The sequence below is a fragment of the Loxodonta africana genome, chromosome 4, assembly GCF_030014295.1.
Source record: "Loxodonta africana isolate mLoxAfr1 chromosome 4, mLoxAfr1.hap2, whole genome shotgun sequence".
Taxonomy (NCBI): Eukaryota; Metazoa; Chordata; class Mammalia; order Proboscidea; family Elephantidae; genus Loxodonta; species Loxodonta africana.
In genome coordinates this window covers 169,362,966-169,376,904 of record NC_087345.1, presented here as the reverse complement: position 1 = coordinate 169,376,904, position 13,939 = coordinate 169,362,966, and positions in this window count along the sequence as shown.

Here is a 13,939-nt window from a genome sequence, read left to right as displayed (position 1 = left end):
GACATCATGCCTGGTAACGTACAGGGTCAGTGGAAAAGAGAAAGACCCTCAACAAGGTGGACTGACATAACAATGATTGTAGAATGGCACAAGACCAGGCAGTGTTTCGTTCCATGGTACATAGGATACTGCAGGTCGGAGCCAACTCAAAGGCACCTAACAGCAACAACAACACCTCTATTAATTTTATATGCTCTGAAGTCTACTGTGATAAAATATAGCCATTCCAGCTCTCTTTTAAATAGCATTGGCCTGATACATTATACCTGAAGTTAGTATCTTGTCGACAGTTCAAGACTTGGGTTTTTTTGCTTGTTGGTTTGGTTTTTAACGCATTCTGACAGTCTCTGTTTTTTAACTGGTGTATTCAGACGATTTGTGTTTAATGCAATTATCGACATGTTTGAACATAGATCTACCATTTTATTATTTGGTTTCTTGTAGTTTCCTGTTTGTCGTTTCTCTGTTTCCCCTTTCCTGACTTCTTTTATTTGAACATTTTTAGTATTCCATTTTTATCTATTTTTTATTATATCTTTTTTGCATAGTCTCTTAGGGGTTGCACTAGGAATTATAATATAAATACTTAACTTTTCATAGTCTACTTATAGTCGGTATTTTATCACTTCAGTGGAAATGTAGAAATATTATCAGTATATAGGCTCCTTAACCTCCCCTTCTAAGCTATAGTTTCTTAAATATTACATTTGCATGCCTTGAAATCTCCATCGGGCATTGTTAATTTTTTTTCTTTCCAACATCAAACATATTTTAAAGAACTTAAGAGGAGAAGAATAATCTATTATATTTACCCATATATTTACAGTATCTGTTGCTCTTCCGTCTTTCCTGACACTCCAAGTGTTTTGTGGTATCATGTCTCTTCTGTCTGAAAAATTTCCTTTAGCAATTGTTTCATATTAGGTTGGCGGACAAGGAATGCTCTTAGTTTCCCTAACCTGAGGCTGCCTTTATTTTGCCTTCATTTCTGAAAGATGTTTTTGCTAGATGTAGAGTTCTGGGTTGACAGTTTTCTTTCAGCACTTGAAAAATATTACTTCTTCCTGGCTGTCATAGTTTCTGACAAAAAATCCACAGTTTAGGGTTTTCATTGTTCCATTTTAGGTATGAGTGATTTTTCTCTGGCTGCTTTCAAAATTTTTTCTTTGTGTTTAGTTTTCTACAATTTAATCATAAGATATCTGGGAGTGGATTTCTTTGAGTTTGTCCTGTTCAGAGTCTCCTGATTATCTTGCATCTATAGGTTTATGTCTTTTGCCAAGTTTTGGAATTTATAGCCATTTTTTTTGTTTGTTTAAGTACTTTTTCAGCACCACTCTTTATTCTCTCCTTTTTGGGACTTCAATGACATGAATCTTATACCGTTCATTTTTATACCACAGGTCCCCGAGACTATGTTCATATTTTTTGTACATTTTTTTCTCTCTCTGTTGTTCAGATTGGATATTTTCTATTGATCTTCTGAGTCTTTCTTCTGACATTTCAGAACCCATCCAGAGAGCTTGTTCTTTCAGTCTTTTTCTCAGTTCTAAAATTTCCACTTGGTTCTTCTTTACATCTTTGTTTTTTTCTGAGACCGTGTATTTTCCCATTTGTTTTAAGACTGTGATTGCTTGCTGGAGCTTTTTTTTTTTTGAGCCTTGAGTGAAAGTTTATAAACCAAGTCACTCTTTCATACAAAAACTTATATACACCTTGCTATGTACTCCTAGCTGCTCTCCCCCGATGAGACATCACACTCCTCCTCTCCACCCTGTATTCCCCGTGTCCATCCAACCAGATGCTGTAGCATTTTTTAATAGCGGCTTTAGAGCCTTCAGAGCCCTGTTGGCACAGTGGTTAAGAGCTTGGCTGTTAACCAAAAGCTTAGCAGTTCAAATCCACCAGCTGCTCCTTGGAAACCCTATGGGAGAGTTCTACTCTGTCCTATAAGGGTCACAACGAGTCAGAATTGACTCGGACAGCAACAGGTTTGATTCTGGGTTTTTTTTAAGAGCCTTTAGCAAATAATTTTAGTATCTGTGTCATCTCAGCATTGAAATCTGATGATTGTCTTCTTGAGATGAGATTTCCATGATTTTTTGTAAACTGAGTGATTTGGGATTATATTCTGGACATCTTGAATAATATGAGATTCTGGGTCTTATTTAAATCCTATGAAAAATGTTTGTTTTAGTAAGGAGTCTACCTGGTTGGTTTCAGGAGTCAAGTTCCAATTCACCTTCTATAGGCTATAATATCCAAAATAAGCTCAGTTTTTAGAGTTTTTGCAGGGCTATTTGGATCTGCCTAGTGCATGCACCATCCACTGGCCAATCTGGTATCTGGGCGATGATGTAAAGTCATGCACCGTGTAATGGCAGTTCAGGCAACGCCTCACCACGTGTACTATGTCTGTGGTCACATAATTTTTTTTTAAAGGGAAAGCAGCTCTCCTTTTGTTTATTATTTCCCCCTAATGGTTTTAAAGACCCCAAATTCCCAGAGTGAACAAAGAGCTCCAGGCCACATCCCAATCCTCTGAGTGCCTCCTCCTCCATGTCCTCCTCCTCCTTCCGCTCCTCCTGGCTTCACTCACCCATCCAGCAGCCACACAGCCTTTCAATCCTGGCAAAGGGCAGCACCTGTTGCAGCTCCTCCACTCCTGCTGTGGGCGCTGGCAGGGGTGCCAGCCAGGCCTGAGGCATTTGCAGGCTCCTGGCTCCCGCCTCATCAGTGGTGGCTGCACATGATCAGGAAAGCTGCCACACCCACAGGCCAGTGGCAGCCATGGTCATCACTGCCAGTGCATTCCTGGCACCCGCACATCCACCCCCCACCCAATCTCCGCAGCCACCTCTCCACCCCTTCCGTGTGCTTCCCACCCTGTGCCTGAATGTGTGCAAAGCCCTGATCCAGCTACTGGCACAGCCCCCACCCAGCCCACAGCGGCATACCTGGCAAGGCCAGCCTCCTGTGTCCAGTGGATATAACTCTCAGGCTTTGTCCAGCAGGCACCCGCAAGATTTCAATATAATAAATAGGCTTTACAGGGGTTGGTTCGTAACTATGGATTGTGTGGGAACACCTGCATATAATATGGTATTCAAACAATATCCAAATTGTATAATATCCTATTTCACAGAAAGTGTAGCAACACATGACTATTTGTTAGTTCAGTTCTCAGTTGTTGGCATTCTCAGTAGATCAGATCCACGTATGTGAGCTTGAGGGTTAGCCTAGGAGCTCATAAACAACTATAAAGGGTCACTTTCCCTAGCACCTTCCTCTTCATGATCTTTTTCTTTCTCTCTCTTTTTTTTTTTTTTATTGTATTTTAGATGAAGGTTTAGTTTACAGGGTAAATTAGTTTCTCAATTAATGTGTCAACACTCTCCCCTTCTTGACCTTGGGTTCCCCATTTCCATTTGTCCAGCCTTCCTGTCCCCTCCTGCCTTCTCTTTCTTGCCCCTGGGCTGCTGTACCCATTTAGTCTCATATACGTGGTTGAGTGATGTGTATTATTGTTTGTTTTATGGGCCTGACTGAAGGGTGAACCTCAGGAGTGACTTCAGTATTGAGTTAAAAGGGTGTCTAGGGGTTCATGGTACTTTCTGATTCCCTATAGTTCCTCTTTTCTGTCCTCTAGCCAGAAAGCTAGGGTTTTAGTTACCCCACTGTCCCATGCACTTTCATAACTAAACCCTTGTCTGGGGCCAAATGGTGAGAGGACTCAGAGAGAGAGAAAGCCATGAGGATTGGCCCCAATATTTTGGAACCACATCCCCACTGAACAGAGAGGAATGTTTCTCTCTCTCAGACTTTTACCTCCTTAGGCTCCTGTTGCCACTGGCTACTTTTGCTGCCACGGGATTGCTTAGGGGCTAGGGCACAAGAGAACAAACAAAAGAGAAAAAGGGGTAGATTTCCACACTTACTATGAACATTAGAAGGTGACCTTTCTCACTCCTCAAGCCAGAACTAGGAACTCAACCTGGAGCTCTCTGTTTCTGAGCCCCACTGTCCGCTTCCAGTGCATTGAGGTAGGCCAGAGGACATTGGAAAAGACAATAAGCTCACTGCAAGTTTAGTAGAATTTCAAATTCAGGTCTTCTTCCCCAATCCACCTGCTACTATTAACTTTTCAGGGTCCTCAAATAGCTACTTCATGCATTCTGTCCAGATTTTATAGCTTAAGTCAGTTGTTTTTTTTTTTTAATCTCTGGCCCTCCAGCCCACTCGTAGGGCTAGATCTATTGAATAACACAGAATAATCTACCATGCCAAAAGCTTAAACTTAAACAGAAGTTCCTTTCTTTTACGTATTTGAAACACAATGATTTCTTTATGATGTCATTCACGATTCTTTATATACATGGAGAACATTGCCAGGGCCTGGTGCTATTCTTAACACAGGTATATTGTCAAGGGAGTATGCGTTTCGTAATAGACGCCTGTCCTCTCCCTTTCTTGAGCCATGATAAATTAGTGCAGCAGCCCTGCTGCTCTCCCCGAAAAGTGCCTATACCAAGCCCGTCTATAGCTCCAGTGCGCCAGGAGGTATTGGCAAATATATACCATGGCAAGTCTGGGCACCTACTTGACCCTCTTCTACCTGGACCACTTGTGGACTCAGGGCTTTCCTTTCCCCAGTGCGGGAGTATCAGTGCCCTGTGGATCAAGCCAGCTGGCAGAAGCCAGCTTCCTACTTTATTCCTGCCAGCCCCATTTCCTGGGGCCTGGATCCTGTTCTTCTTTACATCTATTGTCTGTTCTGAGATAATTCTTAGAATGATCTGGCTTTATCTAACACTCCCACTGTCCCTGTTCCAAAACTAGGCCGGTTCTCCTTGGTGATAAACACGGTGAAATCTGTCCATCTGTATTAGTCTTGGTCTGTTAGTGATAGAGGAACTCTCCCACCTTCTATTTATGATACTTTTTATTTCTGCTTTCTCCCTGAATGCACTGACTAGCTTTCCAGAATATTAAACAAAATAGTGACAATAGTAAGTATCCTTTTTTTTCTTGTTCCTTTTTTAAATGGGAATATCTTTAGAGTCCTACCTAATTTTTAGTGTTATTTTTCATAACTTATTAATGCAGTGTATTACATTAATAGGGAGCCCTAGTGGCACAGCTGTTAAAGCACTAGGGTGCTAACCAAAAGGTCAGTGATTCGAACCCACCAGCCACTCTGAGGAAGAAAAGACTAGGCAATCCGCTCTTGTAAAGACTGCAGCCTAGAAAACCCTATGGGGCAGTTCTACTCTGTCTTACAGGGTCTCTATGAGCCGGAATCGACTCGACAGCAGTGGGTTTTTTGTTTTTTATAATATTAACAGATTTTTGTTATACTATACTGAGATATATCTGCCTGATCCTGGTAAATTATTCCTTTATATATTGCTCAGTTATATTTACTGACATTTAATTTACGAGTGTGTGTGTGTGTGTCTGTGTGTGTGTGCATTTGTTAGGTTCCATCTAATTGTAAAACAGAACAAAACACTGCCCAATCCTGCCCTGTGCCGTCCTCACAATTGTTGCCATGTTTGAGCCCATTGTACAGTGACTGTGTCAATCCATTTCGTTGAGGGCCTGCCTCTTTTTCACTGACCCTGTACTTAACCAAGCATGATGTCCTTCTCCAGGAATCGGTCCCTCCTGATGACATGTCCAAAGTAGGTGAGACAAAGTCTTGCCATCCTCGCTTCTGAAGAGCATTCTGGCTGCACTTTTTCTAAGACGGATTTGTTCGTTCTCCTGACACCATAATTCAAAGGCTTCAATTCTTCTTTGGTCTTCCTTAATCATTGTCCAGCTTTTGCATGCATATGAGGTGATATATATATACATATATATTCTTAAGTGAGGCTGATTTATAGTTTGTTATAAGTCACTTTCACTTAGGTTGGGGAGCATGGCAGGCTTTGTTCTAAGACAACCTTAGATAAAATATGCAGGCAATTCTTTGTGGAGGAGTTCATTGTGATAAATACCTGTTGTTTCCCCTTATCCCAAATCTATTTCCCCTTCCTCTGGTTAGCACTCCCTTGTTTTCTTGGAGACCACACCTGTTGCAGTTGAGTTGATTCTGGCTCACAGAGACCCTATAGGACAGAGTAGACTATTCCACAGGGTTTCCAAGGAGTGGCTGGTAGATTCAAACTGCCAACTTTTCAGTTAGCAGCCGAGCTCTTAACCACTGTGCCACCAAGACTCCTTCTTTAGAGAGAAAAAAAAAAAAACATTGCTGTTAAGTCGATTCCGACTCATAGCAGCCCTATAGGATAGAGTAGAACTGCCCCATAGAGTTTCCAAGGAGCGCCTGGCGGATTCGAACTGCCGACCCTTGGGTTAGCACCTGTAGCACTTAACCACTACGCCACCAGTAGGGTCTAATAAGAAGGACCTGGTTTCAAAGCTTCATTCAGTTTCTTAATGTCTGTGTGTCCCAAGGCCAGCCATTTAAGTTTTTAAGCCTTGATTTCTTCATTTGTAAAATGAGATTAATTATACCTATTTGGCACATGGTTAAGTGCTCAGCTGATAATCAAAAGGTTGGCAGTTCGAACCCGTCAGCCGCTCCATGGGAGAAAGATGTGCAGTCATAAGGATTCCAAAAACCGTTGCCGTTGAGTTAATTCCAACTCATAGCAATAGGACAGAGTACAACTGCCCCCACAAGGTTTTCAAGGAGCAGCTCATGGATTCAAACTACTGACTTTTTGGTTAGCAGTCAAGCTCTTAACCACTGCATACCAGGGCTCCCGCCACCAGGGCTCCTCTGTAAAGATTACAGCAAAAGCAATGAGTTTTTTCCAGGGTGGTAGTGATAATTATATAATATAATATGATGAATACCCACTGTCTGGTGAATAGCAGGTCCAGGGGCTTATCTACAGAGAATAGCACCTATGGCAGTTAGTTTTAAATTGTTGAATGATCTCTCACAGTTGGTGACAGAAGCTGCGACGGCCTGTGGAAACTGCTCTTTAGTGCCCCTCTTCAAGCAGGCATCCAAGGTACGTGCCCTACCTTAGTTACAATGCTGAGCAGACCCTCAATAAATGATGGCTATTATTATTATCCACTACCCTTCTGTCAATTTGTCATACTGGGATGGCTTATGTGTTACTACGATGCTAGAAGCTATGCCACCAGTAGTTCGAATACCAGCAAGGTCACCCATGGTAGACAGGTTTCAACAGAACTTCCAGACTAAGACAGAGTACGATGAAAAGCCTGACAATCTACTTCCGAAAATTAGCCAGTGAAAACCTATGGATCACAGCAGAACATTATCTGACTCACTTACTTTAGACACATCATCTGGAAGGATCAGTCTCTGAAGGAGGATATCATGTTTGGTAAAGTAGAAGCCCAGCAACGGTGAGGGAAACCCTCCGTGAGATGGATTATCACAATAGCTGCAGAAATGGACTCAAACATGCTGGCAATCATCAGGATGACGAAGGACCCAGAAATGTTTCATTCTATTGTACACAGGGTCACCATGAGTCAGAGTAGTCTCCACGCAGCTATCTATGATTATTATTATTATTCATTTAGCCTGTCCTATCAGTCATGGCTGCCATCAGTGTCAGCAATTCCCCAGGGGGTTTACTACGGAGGGCTCACTTAAGAATTGTTTGCCTTGAGCTCAGTTTCAATGCTGAGGCTTAAGGGTAACAGGTTTGTTAGAATGGTGGAAACAGTTAAGCGCTCAACTACTAGCTGAAAGGTTGGCAGTACAAACCCATCTAGAGGCATCTTGGAAGACAGGCCTGATGATCTGCTTTCAAAAGGTCACAGCCTTGAAAATCCTATGGAGCACAGTTCTACTCTGCACACATGAGGTTAGCATGAGTCAGCAACATACTTTTTCTTCTAGTGAAGACATCTCTTGCAAGTGTAGACTTTGGAGCAAATCACCCCGTGTGACATCCATTCTTCTAACCTTTGACGCAGGAAAATATCAGGTTAAAATAAACATAAAGGGCAACTGAGAAGGGGTGGAGGAGTAACAAAATATGCAGCCTGAAGAGAAGGGGATAGGAGAGGAAAAAAAAAAAAAAAGGTGGAATTCCCAATTTCTTTCTTTGATACTTGTGGAGAGGGACATAGTAGGGGTAGAGATTTGGGGGGCTAATTTCATATTTGCATATGAGATCCAGCCATTTGGCACATCTCCTTCTAAGATGCCTTCTCAAGTCATTGTCCATCACTTAGTTATTGCATCGTGGCGGGAGATGCAGCTCCAGGGAAGATCTCCTAGCCACAACACTTCCAAGTGGTAAAGAAAGAGCCAGAAGAAGTAGGCACATGATGCCGTGAAGGATATACAGACTGGCTTTTTAGGTAAGAAATGCCCTTCTAAGACCCTACCAACACCTACACCTCTCTCTGGACTCGTTCTAAAATGAACCTCTAGAATAATCTCTTCCCCTGACAACCATCTTGAGCAAACCCAGACTTCCCAATTTGCTCTCTGAATCACATCACCAATGCAGATCAAAAGCTCTCAAAATATAGCTGGTGGGTGACTGATGACTGTTGACAGTAAAGTTATCTTCAGACACAAAGGAGAGCAGCTTCTTATGTGGCTCAGCTTCTGCTGGAACTGAACGTGACCACGTCAAGACACACTTCAGTGCTGAAGAATGTTAGGCTTCCCCCGGAAGTGGTTCTAGTGGTCAGATCTTCTTTGCAGTGATCCCGGGTGCTCTGACCATTCCTGCCCAGTGCTCAATGGAAATAGATTGGGAGATGATGGAGGGGTTTTGCCTGTCTGACAACTTAAGGCTAGTTCCTTGGTAAAAAGATGTCCCATCTTGTTTGAGAACTAGTTTAGCCATCAGGTTTGGGATAAATTTTCAGTCACCTTGAGAATACAGCTGGAGTTGTCAATGGGCCTAAAATTGAAATGGAAGCTGCAAAGGTTGAGAAGTTGCAATGCTTTTCAGCCCTGGGTACACTTTAGAAACACCTGGAGCTTTTAAAGTATCAGTGCTGGACCCCACCCCTCAAAAAATTTGGATATAATTGGTTTAAGGTAGGTTTTTGTTTGTTTTTCTTTTCAAGGAGCCCTGGTGGTGCAATGGTTAAGCGCTTAGCTGCTAATCAAACGGTCAGGGGTTTGGACCCACCATCTGCTCCACGGGAGACCCCATAAAGATTACATAGCCTAGGCAACCCTATGGGGCAGTTCTACTCTGTCATATAAGGTCACCATGAGTCCGATTCAACAATCGATACTTTTTTTTTTTTTTAATTCTTCAGGTAATTGTAATGTACTGCCAAGGATGAGATCCCCTGGTTAGAGAATTCTGCGATTTCAGCATCCCCAGATGTGTGAGAGTTATGTCCTAAAATGGTGGTGATGATTCTAGGAGTGACACGTTTCACATCAGTTGGTTGTGAGCTCTGCTGGGAGAGCTGTAAGCACTTACCAGAATAGATAAGATCCATGGGACCCAAGGAAAATCGAGGGTTTTAGGGTAACTAGAGGAGAACCCCACCTAGGAAAGATTGATGAGCCCGGAGAAATCCCAGGTACAGGACCTGGGAGGTTTCCTCCCCCCTTAAATCCCTAAGTCACGATATTAACACAATCACTACACTTTCAACGACTGATATACAAATTAATGTAAGCAACTGTGCCTCATAGATGAACTTCTGGTTGGATGTAACACGGTAATGAGATTATTCACTGAGAGGCTGCTAGCAGGACAGCATGTGTGGGCATATACACTCTTTGTCTTTAGAAAATACTGCACTGTTTGGTAGAGGGAACAAAGAAGCTTCTGGAGTGCTCATAATGTTCTGTTTCTTGTTCTGGATGCCGGTTACATGGGCATAAATTTAATAGAGTATATACTTATGAATTGTGCACTTTTCAGTTTGTATTTTATGCTTCTGTGCAGGGTATTTTTAAAAATCAAAAATTGGCTAATCACTGCTTCCCCTCAAGATGTATGTGGGGGAGGAGGAGGTAATTCATATCAGTGGGAACATAAATGTCTTTATTGAACTCTTCCACCTACAGAGCTCGGGAGGAGGGAAACTGATGGGGAAGGCTCAGAGGAAAGACAGAAACTGCCAAGTCTGTGCCAGTTCTTCAGTGCTTCACAGAAGTGGGCTCCAAAGTAGATGGCCTTTTGTTTAGAAAAGTGGTAAATGCGTCTTCAGATACGCAGAGCTAGAACCCAACCTGAGGAGAGAATGGAGAACTAATTGTTCTGCCCTGTAAATTGAAGGGAATCTAGCTTAACCCATGGCCGTGGAGTAGATTCCAACTCATGGCAGCCACGTGTGACAGAGGAGAACTGCCCCATAGGGTTTTCTAGGCTGTAATCTTTATGGAAGCAGGTCACCAGGTCTTCTCTCCCTCAGAGTGTGGCTGGTGGGTTCCAACTACTGACCTTTTGGTTAGCAGCCAAGCACGTAACCACTGCACCACCAGGCCTCCTTAAACCTAGCTTAGCAAAGAGCTGAAGGTGAGTGAGGGAATCTAGAAATCAAGCAATGAGGGAGGACGCCTGAGACAGGGGCAGATTAAGGTGTGTGATGGCAGATTGAAGCCCAGGAACAAGATGGCCAGAAAGAAATTCTCAGGGATGTGGTGGTCAAAGAACTTTCAAGTAAAAGGATATCTAATATTTAATTTCAAAATTTTTATGTGGATGTGGTGAAAATCCCCTCCATTGCTCCAAATTCACAATAACATCAGATACTCTAGCTACCCTGCCACCAACCTGCCCTAGAATATTCCTAAATACAAACTAGACAGATGGGAAGGTAGCTTACTGACCCAGAGGGACTGTGGGCTGATTGGGTTATTTTAACTGGCCTATTGCTTTTCCTTGAGTGATGATATGTGCTTGCAAAGTGATGAGTTGGGGTCAGTCTCTCAAACTGTACAATGAAAAGTGTGACACTCCCCAAAAAATGTACCTGGGCCCCTTATGATATAGGTGGTTCTCACACGTAGACCGTAATTGCTATTTTCACCTTCAAGTATAAAAGACCAGTGTTTCACTGGCAGCTGTGATGTGGCATAAAGAGCAGTAAAATTTGAAGTCTGAAGACCTGAAGCTCAGTGCTGGCTCAGCTACTTTTAAGCTATAAATATGATCTAAAAAAATGACTTAACACCTTTAAGCTTGTTTCCTCATCTGTAAAATGGGGGTGGGGGGTGGGGGAAGGAATAATTCTTATGTAGAGATCCTCTAAGATCCAAATGGGAGGATCTATCCAAGTTAAGTCTTTTAGTGGTAGACGGCATATAGTAAATACTCCATGAACCCTGACTCCTGTCCTTCTTTCTCTTCCATAATACTACACATGGAAGTATTTTGTGAATTGTAAAGTACCATAAAAAATTGTTAGTAATATTGTTGTTGGAGCCCTGGTGGTGCAGTGATTAAGAGCTATGGCTGCTAATCAAAAGGTTGACAGATCGAATCCACCAGCTGCTCCTTGGAAACCGTATGGGGCAGTTCTACTCTGTCCTATAGGGTCGCTATGAATCAAAATCGACTGGACAGCAGTGGGATTTTTACTGTTGTTAGGTGCTGTCAAGTCTGTTCTGACTCATAGCGATCCCATGTGATGGATCAGAACTGCCCCCGTAGGATTTTCTAGCCCGTAATCTTTATGGGAGCAAATTGCCAGGTCTTTCTCCCTAGAAGCCGCTGGTTGGGTTTGAACCCCCAGCCTTTCAATTAGCAGCTGAGCACTTAACCATTGCATGACCAAGGGCTCCTTTAGTAATATTAGTAATAACTAAAATTTGTTTACTGATTCTTCGAAAAGTGTATCCCTTCCTAACAGGAAATTTCAGAAGCGGAAACGATATTTTTGTACAGTGGATTAAATAAATGGTTTTAGTGCAGTGATTTCAGTCAGGGGTAATTTTGCCCCTCAGGCATCATTTGGCAATGTCTGGAGACATTTTTGATTGTCACAACCCAGGGGGTGCTACTGGCATCTAATGCGTAGAGGCCAGGGATGCTGCTAAATATTCTCCAACGCACAGGGCAGTCTCCCACAACAAAGAAGTGTGCAGCCCCAAGTGTCAATAGGCACACGCTGAGAAACCCTGTTTTGGTGGTAAGGCAAGTTAGTCTAGTTAGTCTTGCTTTCAACTTTGCTGAGTGCCTGCACACATATTAATATTTCTTAACCTGAAAGGAATTCTCTTCTTAGCCTGTGAACCCTCCAAATGAATGGGAAAATTCTCTTCTAAGGTGACCCCTCTGGGTACATGTTCAGACATATAAACCACCAGCCTGTTAAATGAATGAAAAGCTTGTGCTCTGCCCCAGAAGAGCCTCGAGAGTGACACATAACATTCTTCTCCACACCCCATTAAAAGAAAAAAAGTGTCATATTACATAAAGTGTTACCATTTTGAAGACCTGTACAGTCCTGCCTGTCTCAAGCCATACTTAGTAAACCAGATTCCACTGGATTCAACTCATTTCATGATTCAACAGTGCTGATGGTACAGAAGGTGATTGCTTCAGCGTCAGAACCCTCCTTCGTACCAGTCCTAAATCTTCATTTCAGAGATCAGAATGACAGGACTAAGAGCTAAAAACAAAGAAACAAAAACCTTCAGAAGAATTTCTGTTATTACACAGTAATTTTCAGAAAGATCTTTCCAGCTATCAATCTAACAGATGGCACAGATAGTAAACTGGGGCAACTGAATTCCTGGTAGTTCTCTGTTGGCTTCTTCATCTCACCCAGTCACACCACCACTGCTGTCCTCTTCTCCCTGACTCCATGATGGGGCTCGGAGGTCCAACAGCAAGGTCAGCACAAGGGCAAAAGATGCTGGGAAAGCAGGGTGGGACGACCAGAACCAAGAGTTTTTGTACAGTGCAATAACAATGATTCTACGATTTACTCTATTTTCACAATTTATTTCTGTGACACTTCTAACAACTCCATGATGTAGGTAGGCAAAGTAAATATTTTTTATCCCTGTTTTACAGATGAAATAACAGGCCAATAAAGTTTGAGTGCCTTGCTCTAAATCAATCAAACATTAAGTGTCTGGGATCCAGGTCTTCCAGCTCTTAATCTAGAGTTCATTTCTCTACAGTTCATAAAAGTATCGAGCTTACCTCACCTTACAGTCCTTTCCTGCCAGTTCTCTTAATTTGACTTGCACGTGTGTCTTAACTGCAGGGGTGCAAAGAACAAGAGGCGTGGTCCTGGTGTTGCAGGGGCCTGCAGGATGCAGAAAGGAGGCAGAAATCCTTCAGCAAAACCAGCAGATCTTAGCTGACTGGTGTTCTCCAAGCCAGAAAGCATCAGCCCTGCAAAAAAAAAAAAAAAAGCCTTTGGAAAGTCATTCATTTCCTAAAAAGTCATTTTCCTACCGTAATCAATCATGCTGGAATGATTTTTCAAAATTATCCTTTATTTTCTTGCCTAATTTCACCTCATTATGCTAATTTAAACCATATTACTCTCATTTAAGGTGTTTTTTTCATGGTGATTATTTTTAAACATGAAGACAGTTTATTCCAAATTAGCAGTGTCGCGACCTCGATGCCTCTATTTGCTCCCTGCTTTAACGCTCTTAGCTATTCACTCTTCCTTGAAAGAGTCTTTCAGTTGCCTTAACTTCCCTGACTTGAATACTCATTGCCATTGTGTTTATACAGAACACACGGAACTTTTTTTTTTTTCTTTCAGAGAATATGGAGCTGCCTTTATTCCAGTTGTAGGAAGTAGTTTTAATGAAGGTTTTGTGTATGTGTGTGTGTAAGGGGTGGTCATTTTCACTTTATTTTTACTTGTTTTTGGAGTAGTGAAAAGTTTCACAGAGAACTCTTCGTGCTATTTAAAGTTAAGAAATACATATATATACACACACAAAATTATAGCTTGTCTTTACAGCTATGAAGGATAAAAGCAA